Source organism: Acinonyx jubatus, chromosome C2 (assembly GCF_027475565.1).
Source record: "Acinonyx jubatus isolate Ajub_Pintada_27869175 chromosome C2, VMU_Ajub_asm_v1.0, whole genome shotgun sequence".
NCBI lineage: Eukaryota > Metazoa > Chordata > Mammalia > Carnivora > Felidae > Acinonyx > Acinonyx jubatus.
Genome location: NC_069384.1, coordinates 131,617,233 through 131,634,045, shown reverse-complemented (window position 1 = coordinate 131,634,045; position 16,813 = coordinate 131,617,233). Strand labels below are relative to the sequence as shown.

Below are 16,813 nucleotides of genomic sequence, written 5' to 3'. Positions count from 1 at the left end.
TAATCACTAACTCTCAAATACCTTAGACGCCTGAGATGGCCCACCTGTGGAATAGGGAGGAGGAACAGTCCACTCTCAATGGTCCTGCCACACCCTCAGCCATCAGCACGCTGGTGGCTGTCACCATCCACCACTCCAGCTCAAATATGTAGGGAACCCAGTCCCCTAGGCGCACTCTAGCCTCATACAACCTTGGTTAGAAGGGGTCGAGGGAGTGGTCTTGGCGCCTGGACCTCTGCGCGGAGGGGCATTAGGGTTGACGGTGGGGTACGGCGTGTGCCGCGCGCAGGTGGCCGGCCGCGTGGAGGCAGCTGCGCGGGGCGTCAAGGGGGTGCAGGGCGCCGAGGGGCGCGGGGCGGGCCCGTTGCTCCCGCGGCGGCTGTCAGGGGCCGGCGGCTCCCCCGAAGATGCAGCGCAGCATATTTTGCACATGAGTTCAGAGGAAGAGGAAGTGTAGCCGGCGGACGCGCGGCGGCGGCGGCGGCGGCGGCGGCGGCGCGCGGCGGCGGGCGGCGGGCGCGTCGGGGCTGGAGCCGGAGCGCGCCGGGCTCAGGGAGCAGCGAGCGGGAGCGCGGCGGCCGCGGGCTCCGCGGAGGGACGGACGCACAGATCGCGGGAGCGACATATACCGGCGCACGCCGCGCAGCCGCTTCCCGCCCCCACCCACTGGTGCCCACGCCTTCCCCTTGCCGCCTGCTCTGTATGGCACAAACTTTCCTCCCGGGACGGAACACGCTGTCTCAGGGAGCCCGCGCCGGCGCCTTCTCCTCAGCCAGTCCCTAACGGTAGGTGGGCGCGCGGCAAGATTTGGGGTGTAGGCGGGCACAGGCCCTGCCATCTGGCCCCGCGGACCGGGACCTGGGCGGGCAGGAGGAGCTCCGCGTGGCGCCTCCCTGCAGGTTGCCGGGGCTGCCAGAGGGCCACCGCCCCCACCACCACATCCCCTACTGGGGTTGGATGGGTCAGCGGCGATCCACGACTCGCAACGCTCTTGGCCAACTTTTTTTGAAAAAAAAAAAAAATCATCCGTGGCACGCAATGGGGAGAGGCACCCTAGAGCAGTTTGTTAGGGGTCGTGGACTCTGCAGGCTCGGGGGTGCCTAAGAAGGAAGCAGAGGGGAAGCTTCGAGGCTACAGGTGGGTCCGGGACACTGCTGCAGGGGGTCCTTGGCAAAGATCTGGCTGGAGCCGGCTACGCAGTCCAGGTTCAGGAAGGCACGAGGCTGCGGTGGGGTGGGGGTAGGGGGTGGAGGCGCCTCTAGTCGCCCTTTTGCGTGCGCCCTGGGAGGTGGGTTTGTTCCTGGCGCAGGGGTTCTGGATAGATGGGAGCAGACCTGCCGTGTGTCCAGGGGAAGCGCCGCAGCCACTGGAGGCACAGAGACTCGGGGCACGGGAAGTCCCCAGCGCTGAAAACGGCATCTCCCCTTCTGTAAGGGGACTTCTTTCCTCGTCCTAACCCGCTTTCCTAGGCTCAAGGGACTCCAGGGTAGGTCAGGTCTTGACGGGGTGATAGTGACGTACATTTCAGAAAACCGATTGTCAGGCATGCAACACTCCTCCTTCCCCCTGACCAGAGCCCGTGCCCTTGACCTAGGATATCGCTGTCTTTGGCAGCGAGAACCGCGTGGAGGCCAAAGTGCTAAACCCAGGCACGCTCCCTGTTGCCTCCAGTTGCTTATGCTTAGTTAGCTGCCCTATGTGGTTGTGGGTGGTCCCCAGGGACACTGAAAAGTGGCAGAGAGTTTGTTGGGGGGACTTAAACAAAAAGTGTGTGTGTGTGTGTGTGTGTGTGTGTATATATATATATATTTTTTTTTTAATCCGGCACAAATCTCTATATTTGAGTGGCTGCCCTGGGTTTCCAGCAACAGTCCCTTCTTGTAATTGGCACAGCTGTTTTCAGATGCTGGGCGCGCAGTCAGACTAGGCGTCTTCAGCCCCTGCCATCGTGTGTCATCTCAGGATAACTGAGGCCGTGCCAGGAAGGAAAGCGGGAGTAATGTGGGTGACCTCTGGGTCTGTGGGTAGGGCACGCTGTGCACCCCACTTGTCCCTGGCTGCCAGGATTCCTAATTTGTATCTCTGAACAGCTGAATTCCCTACCAAGTTCAAGTGACCCCAGATGTCACCAAATCCCACGGAGGGGTTAAGCAACAAGCTGTTTAGGTCTCTTTGGTGCGTGTGTGCTAACCTCAGTTGAAATCACTTGAACCTCAGACTGACTCTGCATCCTCTTTTGCCTTCAGTGGGGTTTCTGGCCCTGAGAGCTGGGGCATTATCCTCTGTATATCATGTGGCTGGGTTGGTTTTTCTTTGTTAGTCTTTTGACTTAATGGACTTGGGGCGAATGGAAGTGGAGTGTTGTGCAGTTCGCTAATAGATTGGTGCAGGAATTGAAAGAGAACAAATTGGGAATGAGTTCTTTTTCTCCCTCTTGAGCAGGAATTTTTGGCTTCCGTTCAAATAATTGCTTTGTCTGTAGGGAAACAGGCAGAAAATCTTTGGCATGAGTGATGTGAGTTCCTGTAAAGCTACTTGTATTCTTCCAATCTTCACTCTGCAGCAGAATTGAAACTATGTGGGCCCATGGCTTGGTGGGCATGGGTATCTTGTCAAGTTTCTAACTTGGTGGGCTAAGGAGAGGGCACTATGAGTTTTTCTTTCCCTGACCTATCTCATTTTTAAAAAATATAAACAACTTGCAAGAACAGTAACTACCCAAATACACATATCTAGGGTGTAATTTTGCAATATTGGCTTTATTACACATCTGGCGATTTATTCATCCCTCCATCAGTCCCAGCTTATTATTTTATGCCCTTTAAAGTAAGTTACAGACATTGGCATAGGTCACTTCTAAACAGTTCAGTGCACATTTTATTATTCAGAGTTCATTATATGTTTGTGATTTTTTTTAGGGTAAAATTAAAATTTTTTAATGTTTATTCATTTTTGAGAGACAGAGAGACAGAGCGTGAGTGGGTGGGGGTTGAGAGAGAGGGAGTCACAGATTCCCAAGCGGACTCCAGGCTCTGAGCTGTCAGCACAGAGACCAACACGGGGCTTGAACTAACGGATGGCGAGACGTATGGTAGGACGTCCAACTGACTGAGCTACCCAGGCACCCCTAAGGTAAAATTTATATACATACAATGAAATGCACAAATGTTGAGAGTCATGTTTGCATAATGTTTTGATAGATGTGTACACCTGTATAATCCTAGTCTCTGTCAAGATAGAAAATATTACCATCACCTCAGAAAGTTTCCTCATCCCCATTCCCCCTTTCAGCGGCAACCACTGTTGATTGTTTCCCACTGTTAGTTTAGTCTGTTCTTGAATTCCTATAAATGGAATTATGCAGTATTGTGTAAAGCTTCTTCCACTAAGCATATTTCTGAGATTCATCCATGTTGTATATGTCAGTATTTTGGTCTTTTTTTATTGCTTAGTTATATTCCAGGATATGTCCATATCACAGTTTGCTAACATATTCCCCCAGTTGATGGACACATGAGTCAGTCCCAGGTTATTGGGGTATTGTGAATGAAGCTGCTATGAATATTTGTGGACAAGTCTTCCTAGGGACATATGTTCTCATTTCTCGTGGGTAAATGCCTAAGAGTGGAATCGTTAGGTCATAGAAGAGGTGGATGTGAACCTTGTAAGAAGCTGCGGGATCTTTTTCCAACACGGTTGTACCATTTTACAGTCCCACCAGCAAAGAATACAAGTATGGGAGTCCAGATACGACAACCCTATTTTCCTATCCCAAAGTCAAGAGCATGGTTTGACCAGTGTTTGGGGGTTAGAGGGTACAGAAATTGGACGCTCGAGACAGTGCGAAACACATTGTTTTCATAGGTGGAGCAGCTGTAAGAAATCCCTGACTCTGCCAGTGAATGAGTTTACACTTAAATTATTGCAGATGATCAGACAAATATTTTATTTGTAGAGATCTTCAGAGAAGGAAATTCCACAGGGGAATGTACCCTTGGTTGTGAAAGAAGATTGATTGAGTGCTTTCTATATAAAGAAAAATAACCCCCACACCCCACAGAATTCCAGTACACTTCTGCTTAGAAACTCCTGGGGGATTTCTGACGTATTGGTCTAGTTGATGTGAACTTGGTGGAGGAGATTCCCGTTGGATTTCACCGGCTTGCGCAGCTGGCTGCTGAACGCGGTTGTGTTTGCTTTGTGAGGCAGATCAGATTTGGCTTTTTGAAGGCTCAGAAAACAGCTTTCCTGTTAAAGTGATTTGGACTGTCAGTGAGAAACATGACCTATCGACACCCTCTTGTCGTCCTGGCTGAGAAAATGGGTCGGTTCCCCTCAGGTCCTCTTACCCATTAGTCCCATTCTGTGGACCAGCAGCCGAATCCAGTGTGGACTGATTTAGGAACAGGAATTGAGCCTCCCTGACTGCTTGCCACCCCAGAATGAAATATTTGCATCTGGCCAAGGTGTCTCAGTGGGCTCAGATGACAGATAGTATAGAGTCTCAAGACATTGCCCCGTTTGGGGACTGTTCTGATCTGACAGCCTAGGACAGTGCCTGCCACAGAATGGGGGCACAGTAAACATTGGCTAAACGATGACTGGTGACTCATGATGGTACCCGTCTGGGTGATTGCCCATCTGGAGGTTGACAGTGAGTGCCAAGATGTCAGGGCCCCAAGATGTACTTCACTAGAGGTTACTTAACCATAGCCTGGGAAACAGATTCAAAGTGTTCCCACCTCAGAAGACTTGCCAACCGTAAACTTCCATTCTAGTAGCACTGTTCTTATTTCATTACAGATTTTACAGTATTATTAACAAAATAATAATTAACCCCCCGATGCTTACTCTTTGCCAACACTGTTAGGCACTTTACGTGCGTTCTTTGGATTTAATCCACATGAGAGGCAAGTACTATTCTTATCTGCACGTTAGCCTTGAGGAAACTGAAGCTTAGTGAGGTTAAGTAACTTGCCCTAAGTTGACTTTTTCGTGTTTCCTAGATGTAGGGAAGACACTGTGATGTTATGGTTTTGCAAAGGAGATTACGTCTACAAGCAAAGATTTCCAAAAACGTGAGGCCATGGTATAGTAGAAACATAAACTGGGTAGGGCACAACAGCATTGCAAGAAATGACACACTGGAATCATTTCTTTTTCTTTTCTGCTTTCTGGGTTTGGGGCAGCCGGGCCTGTATAGAGATACTAATTATTTTGGTGACAATTTACAATGTTGTCCGTTGAGTACGATTTTAGTTTTATTGGAAGAAAAGAAAGATGTTGCCAGCTGTTGACTTTGAGGGTCTGTAGCTGAGCTGTCCTGTTCAGTGGCCACCAGATACATGTGGCTATTTGCATTTAAATGTAAAGTGAATTAAAATGAAATAAAATTGCAGTTCAGCTCCTCAGTCTCACTAGCCACATTTCCAGTACTGTAGAGCCACATGTGGTTATTGGCATTGGAGTTGGATAGTGCAGAGGTGAAGTATTTTCACCATGGCTGAAAGCCCTATTTGATAGTGCTGCTCTACAGTAAGCATTTCTCCCTTTTCCTTTAGTTGAAGAGTTGGCAACACCCTTGGCTAAGGCTTAGGCTATTTTTCACTGACAAAGAGATAAATTTAGCCAGACATTTCTTTTATGTTTACCTTTTAAAGGTTTTGCATGTGTGTGATCTTTTTTCCCATTCATATTCAGTTTTCGACATAAATTTGAGTTTCCCTTTTCTCCTGGCCCCCCAAAGGGGCTTTCATTATTATCATTGCATATTTTACTAGGATGCTTTCTGTGAAAAGATCCGTACAGCAAGCAAGTGATGGCCACTGCTTGAGCCTTGTTAATTCTTTGCTCTCCAAATAAGAATTCGGTTGAGCTTTTAAATATGCATTTGTGTGACTTACTCCCCACCTGGGCTGAATTCAGGAAGAAGAATCGGCTCTCAGCGGGGCCAGAACCAAAGAGCTAGAAAATCAGGTCACATTCTACGCAAGATGGCTACCTGCCAAGACTGAGATGGAGGAGACACTGTTTGGGGGTATTGAGGGCTTTGCTTTGGAGTTTTCCTGGGTCTGACTGCCTTTGTGGCATAGGGAGTGCTGGAGAGGGCCCGGCAGCTTCCGTGTCCTGGTTGCACCAGACGATGAGGGGGATAGTGCCCTGGCTTGCCCTTCTTCTGTGGTTCAAAGGAGAGGGGACTCTAGCCCTCAGGTGTCATGGGGCACCAAGGCGAGCCAGTGGTGGAAAGTCCACATCAGCTGTGTGTTGCCTCCCTCGTCTGATACTGACCAACTCTTAAGTTACTTTGTGTATGTAACCGTATTGGATGTTTTCACACTTTTTCAACCAGAAAACCATCTGGCTTTTATAACTAAAATGTCCCCTTTTGTTGTTCTGTAGGCAGACCCCCTTGATGGTGAGCATTTATTTTTCGCAGAGGATTTTCAGCTTCCATCCGTGTGTGTGTGTGTGTGTGTGTGTGTGTGTGTGTGTGTGTGTGTGTGTTGAAATTTCCTACTTTGTATTTCATCTTGAGGAATTGCGGATTCCTGAGGAATCCTTCAAGTTTTATGGAATGGCTGCCAAATTGCTAAGTTTGAAGAAATTATTATAGTAGACCTTATCCATAAAGATGGATAAGAAAAGAGTTGGTTAGGGGTGCCTGGGTGGCTCTGTCTGTTAAGCGCGTGACTTCAGCTCAGGTCATGATCTCACGGTTAGTGGGTTCGAGCCCCACATCGGGCTCTGTGCTGACAGCTCAGAGCCTGGAGCCTGCTTCGGATTCTGTCTCTCTCTCTCTCTCTGCCCCTCCCCTGTTTGCACTCTGTCTCTGTCTCTCAAGAATGAATAAACATTAAAAAAATTTTTAAAAAGGAAAAGAGTTGGCTAATCACAGAGGGCGGTTAATGGAATGTGTCTGAATCATGTATTACCAAATTTCAGAAATACCAAGTACAAGAAATCAGATTGTTCATTTAAACACTTCTGTAATTTAGAGAGCGCTTTTGGAATTTTTCCACTTTCTCGGAACACTGTATAAGCACCCTTTGCAGTGAGGTGTAATTTTGGCCATAGGCAGGTCAAAAGGAATCTTTACAAAGGATAACAACTGATACCAGTAATAATATTAATAATGGTTAACATTTATACTGCCTTTTCTATGTGTCTGAGCTCTTGTAAGTCCTGTTCAATATTAACTTATTTACCCTGCCAGTGGATTGTGTGTATATCCCCATATTATAATTGGGAAACCTGAAGTTGAGTGGCTTCCTCAAAGTTACCTAGTTAGCAAGTAAAGACTGGGATTTGAACCCAGGCGGTCTGGCTCCAGACCGTGTGCACCCAACCCCTGTACTCTGTTTTGAAGAAGGTGAACTTGATGGGAGTGCAAGCTGGTGCAACCACTCTGGAAAACAGTATGGAGGTTCCTCAAAAAACTAAAAACAGAACTACCCTATGACCCAGCAATTGCACTACTAGGCATTTATCCACGAGATACAGGCATGCTGTTTCGAAGGGACACATGCACCCCCATGTTTATAGCAGCACTATCAACAATAGCCAAAGTATGGAAAGAGTCCAAATGTCCCTAGATGGATGAATAAAGAAGATGTATACACACACACACACACACACACACACACACACACACACACACACAATGGAGTATTACTCAGCAATCAAAAAGAATGAAATCTTGCCATTTGCAACTATGTGGATGGAACTGGAGGGTATTATGCTAAGCAAAATTAGTCAGAGAAAGACAAATATCATATGACTTCACTCATATGAGGACTTTAAGAGAGAAAACAAATGAACATAAGGGAAGGGAAACAAAATAATATAAAAGCAGGGAGGGGGACAAAGCATAAGAGACTCATAAATATGGAGAACAAACATAGGGTTACTGGAGGGGGTGTGGGTGGGGGGATGGGCTAAATGGGTAAGGGGCATTAAGGAATCTACTCCTGAAATCATTGTTTCACCATACACTAATGTGAATGTAAATTAAAAAAATAAAACTTAAAAAAAAAAAAGGTGAACTTGAGAGAGACATGCAGATATTCCAAATATTCCATCCTTTACCAGATGATAAGTGTCTGTCCTAGTCTTAAAGGATGTTGGCTTAGTAGATACTTATTGTGCATCTGTTGGAGCAGGGCCTTGGGATAGCTGCTGTTGGGGATGAAGAAGAGATGATTGCTCCCTTTGGAAGTTGGATGTCACATGGACAGATGAGGCATTACCAAAAGTTCCAGATCTCTCCCTTGAGCTCGGGACTGGTCCCTGCAGCTGCCTACCCCACACCTCTACCCAGTGGAGTTAACACATCTAAAACAAGCCCGTGTCTTCCTCCCATAGCCATCCCCAGATCAGAAGGGGCCCCTGCAGCCTTCCAGTTGCTCAGGTCATACATAGACCCTAGAGGTGGCTTGGATGCCTTCTTTTTCTTATGCCCTATTTCTAAACTACCAATAAGTCCCATTTTCTACATTCAAAATATATCCAGAATTTGATTGTTGCTCATACCCCATCATCATCTGGTCTCTCCATTTCCACCATCAGTCATGGCCAGAGTGATCGTGTCTCCCTTGGCTTGAAACCCTCAAGGGGATCCCATCTCAGGGAGTCCTTACCCCCACCTGCATAGCCCACACAACCTGCCTTCCCAGGCCTCTCTGATTTCATGTGCCACCAGCAGCCACCCCCTCCCACCTTCCCCAGGCAGGTCCTGGAACCTTGCACTCGCCACCCCCTTGCCTGGTACACCATCCCCTTTATCCCATGGTCTCTTTAGGACTTCACTTAACATCACTTTTTGGGTAAAGCCATCCCTGATCATCCTGTTTTTAAAAATTGCATCTTCCCCCATGCTTGCTATCCCTCCTCCCTGCCTTATTTTTCTTTATTTGATGTAGTTTTTAAACATTTTTTCTTCCTTTTTTTAATAATTTTTTTAATATTTATTTATTTTTGAGAGAGAGAGAGAGAGAGAGAGAGAGAGAGAGAGAGAGAGAGAACGGGGGAGGGGCAGAGAGCAAGGGAGACACAGAATCTGAAGCAGGCTCCAGGCTCTGAGTTGTCAGCACAGAGCCTGATGTGAGGCTCAAACTTGGGAACTGTGAGATTGTGACCTGAGCCGAAGTCAGATGCTTAACCAACTGAGCCACCCAGGCACCCCTAAAATTTTTTTCTTAATGTTAATTTATTTTGAGAGAGAGAGAGAGAGAGAGTACATGAGCAGGGGTGGGCAGAGAGAGAGAGAGGAAGAGAGAGAATCCCAAGCAGGCTTTGTGCCATCAGTACAGAACCTGATGTGGGGCTTGATCTCATGAACCATGAGATCATGACCTGCACCAAAACCATGAGTCAGATTCTTAACCACCCAGGCACACCTAACATACTTTTAAAATTGAATTTCATGTATTATTTTTATTTGTATATTGTCTGTTTCTCTGCTCCTGAAGGTAAGGTCCTTCATGAGTGCAGCGTTGTCCCTTTTTTTTTTTTTTAACGTCTTTTGTATCGCTTTAGTATCCTCAGCATGTGGAATGGTGCTTTGTGTGTAGTAAGTGCTTTAATAAAGGAGGATGTGATGGGTAATTTTATGTGTCATCTTGGCTAGGCTATGGTACCCAGTTTTTGGTCAAACGTGTAGGTGTTGCTGTGGGCGATGTTTCTTTCTTAATGTGATTAACATTTAAAGCAAAAGACTTTGGGTAAAGTAGATTATTCTCCATAATGTGGGTGGGCCTCACCCAGTCAGTTGAAGGACTTAAGAGAAAAGTCTAAAATCTCCCGAGAAGGAAGGAATCCTGCTTCTGGACTGCTTGACTCAAGACTGTAACATCAACTGTTCTCTAGGTCTCTGGCCTGCTGGCCTGCCCTGCAGATTTCAGACTTGCCAATTCCCACAATCACTTGAGGGTCAGTTTCTTAAAACACATCTGCCCTGCCTTCTCTCTCTCTCTCTCTCTCTCTCTCTCTCTCTCTCTCTCCCCCTCCACACACACACACACACACACACACACACACACACACACACACACACACACTATCCTGTTGGTTCTGTTTCTATGGAGAGCCCTAAGACAGAGGGTCGAGATGGAAAGGAAAAGAGTGTCAGGGGGAGGTTCCACTGGAGGTAAAGGAATGGTATCTGGAGAATGTTCAGTGTGTACAAAAGGTAGCACTAGCCCCGTATAACCTGACCCCATGATACTTGAAGAGGAACAACCAGGGACTGGGGAGGGGAAGGAGGTTAGGGGTGAGGTTGAGGCTAAGGACTCCAGGCTGGGCAGTATATGTTTCTTATGCTCTGTGAGCCACTTGTAGGGCACAGAATGGTTGCTCTAGCATTAGCCCAGGATAGGAATTAGTGGATGAGAGACCAAGGAAGTCCTCTGACCATCCTCAGGGTGGGCGGGTCTGCGCAGAGAATGAGGTGGTGGAGTGAAAGGCTTCCGCCAGCACTCAGCTCCAGGCCGGCTCTCGCAGTGAGGACAGTGGCAGGAGCAGGCTGCTGCCTGGTGTTTTGAGCCTGGATGTTATGAGGACAGGGGAACTCCCCACAGACGCAAGAAACCTAGGAGAGAGAACAGGCCTTGATGGGCAAGGCGTCGAGTTCCCTATGGAGCATATTCATTGAGAGTGTTGGCAAAGTTCTAGGTTAAGGTACCGAAACAGGTCCTTGGGCATGTTCACCTGGAGTTCATCAGGCTGGGAGGGAGACTGGAAGGTTTTTGCCCAGAGCAGGTAAAGCAAGGCCCACGAGAGGGGTATGCGGGCTAAGGCAGAGAGGACAGCATTTATGTGCCTTTTTTGAGCATATACAACACTACCACATATTAGAGGTTCCCAAACTCTGTACTGAAGCACCCCCAAGGCACCACAGCAAACTAGCGAGGGCGGGGCAAAAGGGCTTTTTACTTTTAATGAGGGGAACAGAGTGGCACTCGACATGTTAGATAGCACACTAACTACTGTCTGTGGGTAGTTTACAGTATGAGGTTAGACAGCATCGCATTCCTTTTGATGACGTCCTATCTCTACGAAGCTGCGTGTTGGTGGTTGCTAAGAAACCGCTTTGAGGAACAGGCAAATGAAGATGGTGGTGTCCAGTGTGATTACAGGGTTTGAGAGGTCGTATGGTGCCCGAGAGATGCACACATCCCATGAGTAAGTCATTGTGATAACTTAGGAATGAAATAAAAAGGTTCATTCTTACAGTTTTTGTGTGCTGCTTTTTTTTTTTTCCCAAAAGGCTAATAAGTTGTTTGGACATGAATAATTATTATGTTGTTTGCACCTAACTACCTCGTAAGTGGAACTGTAAGTATTACTTTTAGCTGGGGGGGTGCAGTGGAAAACATACAGAGACACTAAAGGTGCTGTGAAACGGGAAAGTCTCAGAACCTCTGCCATGTATTGTTGTAGGTGTTACAGGAAAAGCAGAGTTAGAAGAGGGGAGAAAGGAGGGGCATGGGGACCGCATTTCAAAAGTCCCATTTTTGGGGCACTCGGGTGGCTCAGTTGGTTAAGTGTCTGACTTCGGCTCAGGGCATGATCTTACAGTTGGGTTCCTGAGTTCCAGCCCTGCATTGGGCTCCCGGCTGTCAGCCCAGAGCCGGTTTTGGATCCTCTGTCTTCCTCTCTCTCTGCCCCTCCCACACTCACGCACGTGCTTTCTCTCTCTCTCTTTCTCAAAAAAGGTCTCATTTCTTCAAAAATAAAAGATGTGAAGTAAATAAAGTAAAATGTAAGCATTTGTTAAATCTTGGTGCTGGGTACAGAGATGTCTCATTTTGTTATCTTCATCTATATGTCCGAAGTGGTTTATACTGAAAATGATTTTAAGAGAGTGAGACAGAATGAGGGCTGGGGATAGAAATTTAGGGGTGTGCCTGTGTTTGGGAGGACAGCAGTGAGGCTGGGAAGAGGGCATCGGAGGTACAAAGAGGTTCAAGAGATGGAGATGTGGAATCAAGGGGGTCCGCAGGGCCATGTTTTCGACTGGGGTTCTCAGCCCTGGCCAAGAGGCTTAAGGATTCTGGGCCTGGCCGAGGCTGGGGTGAAGGAGACTGGAGAGGGTTCGGAGTGAGGAAAACCGAACTTGTTCCTAGCTTGTTGATTCTCACCTCTGGCTGCCGGTTAGAATCCCTTAGAGTTTTCAGCCGGAGAAACCCATTGCCCAGGGCTTCTCAAACTTTACTGCCGCTCAGAAGTTAATGAATCACTTGTCATTGAAATGTAGATTCTGGTTCTGCAGGCCTGGGATTCTGGATTTCTCATAGGTTCCAGGAAATCCTGGTGCTGCTGGGTCAAGTGCTCCACACTTGGAGCAGCAGGTTCTTCTGGGAGGGAGCTGTGCTTAGTGAAGAAGGGTGTTTGTGATGGGGACTGCGGAGGGCAGAAAGGTGGTCTGGATCAGACCCAGACTGAGATGTGTGGGTGGGGGATGGTAAGCAAGTGTTTTCCTTTGACGATGTAAATACTCTTTGTATTCCTTATCTTTTGCTATATAACAAATTACTCCCAGACTTGGCAGCCAAAAACATCAATAAACATTTATTATCTCACAGAGTTTCTGTGGGTTAGAAATCCAGAAGCAGCTGAGCTGGGGTGAGCTGACTTGGGGTGTCTCATGGGGTTATGGTCAAGATGTGGGCTGGGCTGGAGGCCATTCTGGGACTGAAGGTTGAGTTAGTGCTGGCTCTTGGGTGGAGGCCTCAGTTCCCTGTCCTGGGACTTCTCCATAGGGTTATTAGAGTGTCCTCATACTGTGGCAGCTGGCTGTCCCCAGAGTGAGGGATCCAAGAAAGGGTAAGGTAGAACCCACAACACTGTAACCCAGCCTTGGAAACCACACTCATCATTTCTGCAGTGCCCTCCTGGCTACACGGGTCAGCCCTAGTCACTGTGGGTGGGGACCACTCGTGAATGCCGGGAGGATTATTCAGGGTCATCTTGGAACCTCTTATTGTTTTCAATGAGGAAAATAATGTGTATGCAGCACAGAAAATTTGAAAAATATACAGAACCATAAAGAATGTCACCCATAATCCCATGACCCCGAGGACATTTCTGGGAACATTGTGGTCTGTGTCTTACCAGTTAAAAAAAGAAGGTGGAGGGGCGCCTGGGTGGCTCGGTCGGTTAAGCGTCCGACTTCAGCTGAGGTCATAATCTTGCGGTCCATGAGTTCGAGCCCCGCATGGAGCTCTGTGCTGACAGCTTGGAAGCCTGGATCCTTCTTCGGATTCTGTGTCTCCCTCTGTCTCTGCCCCTCCCCCCCTCACACACTCGGTCTCTCTCTCAAAAATAAACAAACATTAAAAAAAATTTTTTTAAGGTGGAGACATATATATGTACATATCTATATATTAATATATATTATAATATAGATAACATATTTATACACACCCACACCTAGAAGAAGTGGTACCATGGAAATAATACTGTTTCATATAGATTATTCTTTATATTTGGCATCCAATCAGGAACAGTTTGAACAGGTACATTTTTCTATTGAAGTATAGTTGGCATACAGTGTTGTATTATTTTCTGGTGTGCAACATACTGATTCTACAACTCTAGACATTACTCAGTGCTCATCACAATACGTGTAGTCCCCATACAGTGTTATCACAGTGTTATTGACTGTATTCTGTTCTGTACGTTTCATCCTGCCTTTTTTGCTCTATAACTGGGAGTTCGTACCTCTTAACCTCCTTCACCTATTTCGCCCATCCCTCAACGAGTAAATTATAGTTATCCTTGGGTTTCTGTTGTAGACTGTGTTTCTAGGGTATCAAGATTTGACACCCTCTGAATTTTCAAGTTTCCATTTACATTTCTGGGCGAGAGAGATGTTCCTGTCATGTAAAAATGTCTTAATTTGGATCATCAGTTCTTACTCTGGGTGACTGAGTGATGTAATAAACATGCTTGAGGCTTCAAATACGGGATTTGAGTGTGGAAATAAAAAATGAGTTTGCCAGCTGACCCAGCATCATTGCATGTAATTGCCCCATCTCTGGTTGCTTGTCATGAGCTGTTGGCAATTGTAAAAATTAGCTTTACGGTCCTGCCACAGATTAGCGGCAAGTGTGGTAAATGAGGGCTCACTCTTAATGAAACTAATTTGTGTTTGAAAATATAACTACATTTATTGCCCCATTATTTAAATGCATGTACACCAGTTGATAGTAAAAATGAACCTTTAAACTGAGGTTTTAGAAACCCTCACTGAAAAATAATCTTTTAAGGTGGTGATTCTTTTTTTTTTTAATTTTTGTTTTAGAGTTTATTTAAAAAAAAATTTTTTTACATTTATTTACTTTTTGAGAGACAGAGAGACAGAGCACAAGTTGGGGAGGGGCAGAGAGAGAAGGAGACACAGAATCCCAAGCAGGCTCCAGGCTCTGAGCTGTCAACACAGAGCCTGACATGGGGCTTGAACTCACAAACCGTGAGATCATGACCTGAGCCAAAGTCGGACGCTTAACCGACTGAGCCACCCAGGTGCCCCTTTAGAGTTTATTTTTGAGAGAGAGAGAGAGAGAGAGAGAGAGAGAGAGAGAGAGAGAGGGAGAGAGAGAGAGAGAGAGACAGGGTGTAAATGGGAGAGGGGTGGAGAGAGAGACGGAGACACAGAATCTGAAGCAGGCCCCAGGCTCTGAGCTGTCAGCACAGAGCCTGACGTGGGGCCCGAGCTCGGGAACAGCAAGATCATGACCTAGGCTGAACTCGGACACTTAACCAACTGAGCCACCCAGGTACCCCAAAGTGGTGATTTTTCTTGAAGTGGTTTTCTAGTTGTCTTATGGGCATGTTGGGAAGCATTTCAGAAACAAATTAGAAATACTTTAAAATAAAAATCTTAAGATTTTAACATTTAAAATGACACAGGGTATCATGCCCCATTGCAGATCAGCTTTTTCTGGAACCAAGTCTGTGGCGATGTACTCTCTGTTTTAAAAAAAATTTTTTTTAACGTTTATTTATTTTTGAGACAGAGAGAGACAGAGCATGAACAGGGGAGGGGCAGAGAGAGAGGGAGACACAGAATCTGAAACGGGCTCCAGGCTCTGAGCTGTCAGCACAGAGCCCGACGCGGGGCTCGAACTCACGGACCGTGAGATCATGACCTGAGCCGAAGTTGGACGCTTAACTGACCAAGCCACCCAGGTGCCCCTGTACTCTCTGTTTTATATCACAGAGATTTTCGGTGAATGTCCTGCACTCTGCCCAGACTTCCAGAACAGCCAGCCTGCTGCACCATGTGCTCTGTTCATTGTCTTTCTACTCGTTTTACCTCTGATCTCCTTGAGAGCAGGGCCTGGTCTTCCCATTTTTATATTTCCTAATTGAGGGCCAGATTCAAAGCAGACCTTAATAAACGCGTGATGAATGAATGCATGCACATACTCATGAACTTGGAAAAGTTCCCTCCCTCATGGAGCTGACAGTTTCTGCATGAAGCTGGCCTCCCATGTGTCAAAGGCACACCTCATGCTGGGTTTGATCCGGAAAGCGTTGGTTTTCCAGAGTGTCACCATTTGAGGGATCTCTGCTTTCTGGTCATTTGCAATGTCTAATGTCCTCTCCTTGCAGCCTAGGATCTCAACCTCCCAGTGATTACCTTACTTTCCTCCATAATCAGCAGCCAGTTCTTAATTACTTTTAGTCAATTTCTGCTTGAGAACTGTATGTTTATTTTGGCTCTTTCCCCACTGTCTTGCCACAGGAATGGGGAAAGACTTCTCTTTGCTTTACCTTTGAAGAGCTTTTGGAAGGTTTTTCTTGGTACTTTCTTTGATGCTTGAGAGGCCCATACTCATAGGTGCAGGGATGTCTCCTGGGAAGACAAAGGTGGAAACAAAAGAAAAAATGTCCTGTATGACTGTCATATAATCAAAGCTGGTCAGTGATCCACTCACACATGAAATGACTAACTTGATTCACGTGACCGTAGGAATATGGAAGGGTGGAGCTGTGGGGGCTGAATGGACCACAGATAAAGTACCGGGAGAATCTCGTCACACATAAGTGATTTTTAGCATGTGTCCTTTACAGAAATAGACAACAACAAAAGGAGAAAGAGCCAGGAATAGCACCACTCTCATGATTCCACCCAGTGAGCTGATGCTGCAGAGTGAGCAGGAGGTAGAGGGGCTAATCTGTCAGTCTCTCAGAGGGTCTCACTTCCGCCAGGCCTCTCCTGGGGTCAGCGTCTGGCCGCCCTGAGTGCGGAAAGAGAAGCATCATTCATTAACAGGACCCCTGCACTTACCGCACAGCCCAGAAATCTCACTCCTAGGTATTACCCTAGAGAGATGAAACCTTTGGTCCTCTTAAAAACCTCTGCATGAATGTTTATAGCCATTTTATTCATAATCACCTGGAAACAACCAAAATGCCCTTCTAAGGGCGAGTGGCTAAAGCAGAACCTCTAAATGCAGGCCATCTCGACTGGTAGTCTACTGAGGAGGCAGCAGGCCATGGTCTTTTTGAACAAACTTGGTGAATGAGTTACATATTGCATGATGAATCATCCCCAGACTTAGAGGCTTGAAACAGAAACAATGGTGTATTTTGCTCAAGGATCTGCAGTTTGGGCAGAGTTTGGTGGAAACAGCTTGTCTCTGCCTCACACAGTGTCAGCGTCTTGACCGAGACAGAGGCTCAACTTCCAAGATGGCTCACCAGCAAGATGGCTGGCAAGTTGGTGCTGGCTGTCGGTTCCTCTCCAAATGGGCCTCCCTGTGGGGCTGCTTGGGCTCCCTCATGGCATGGTGGCTGGGATCCAAGA

General features: G+C 46.9%; 1 protein-coding gene across 3 annotated transcripts in view; it reads left to right on the top strand.

Annotated features, from left to right (window-relative positions):
• The first annotated feature begins 546 nt into the window (after nt 1–546).
• Nucleotides 547–16,813, top strand: part of RFTN1 (raftlin, lipid raft linker 1) — a 207,347-nt gene continuing 191,080 nt past the window's right edge. Inside the window, exon 1 of one of the 3 annotated variants that reach the window (XM_027061902.2) lies at nt 547–785. The gene's annotated coding sequence lies outside the window, so the exon portion shown is untranslated. Of the gene's footprint in view, nt 786–835; nt 1,138–16,813 lie in introns of those variants that run through there. The other 2 variants (XM_027061901.2, XM_027061900.2) reach the window with 2 other exon arrangements.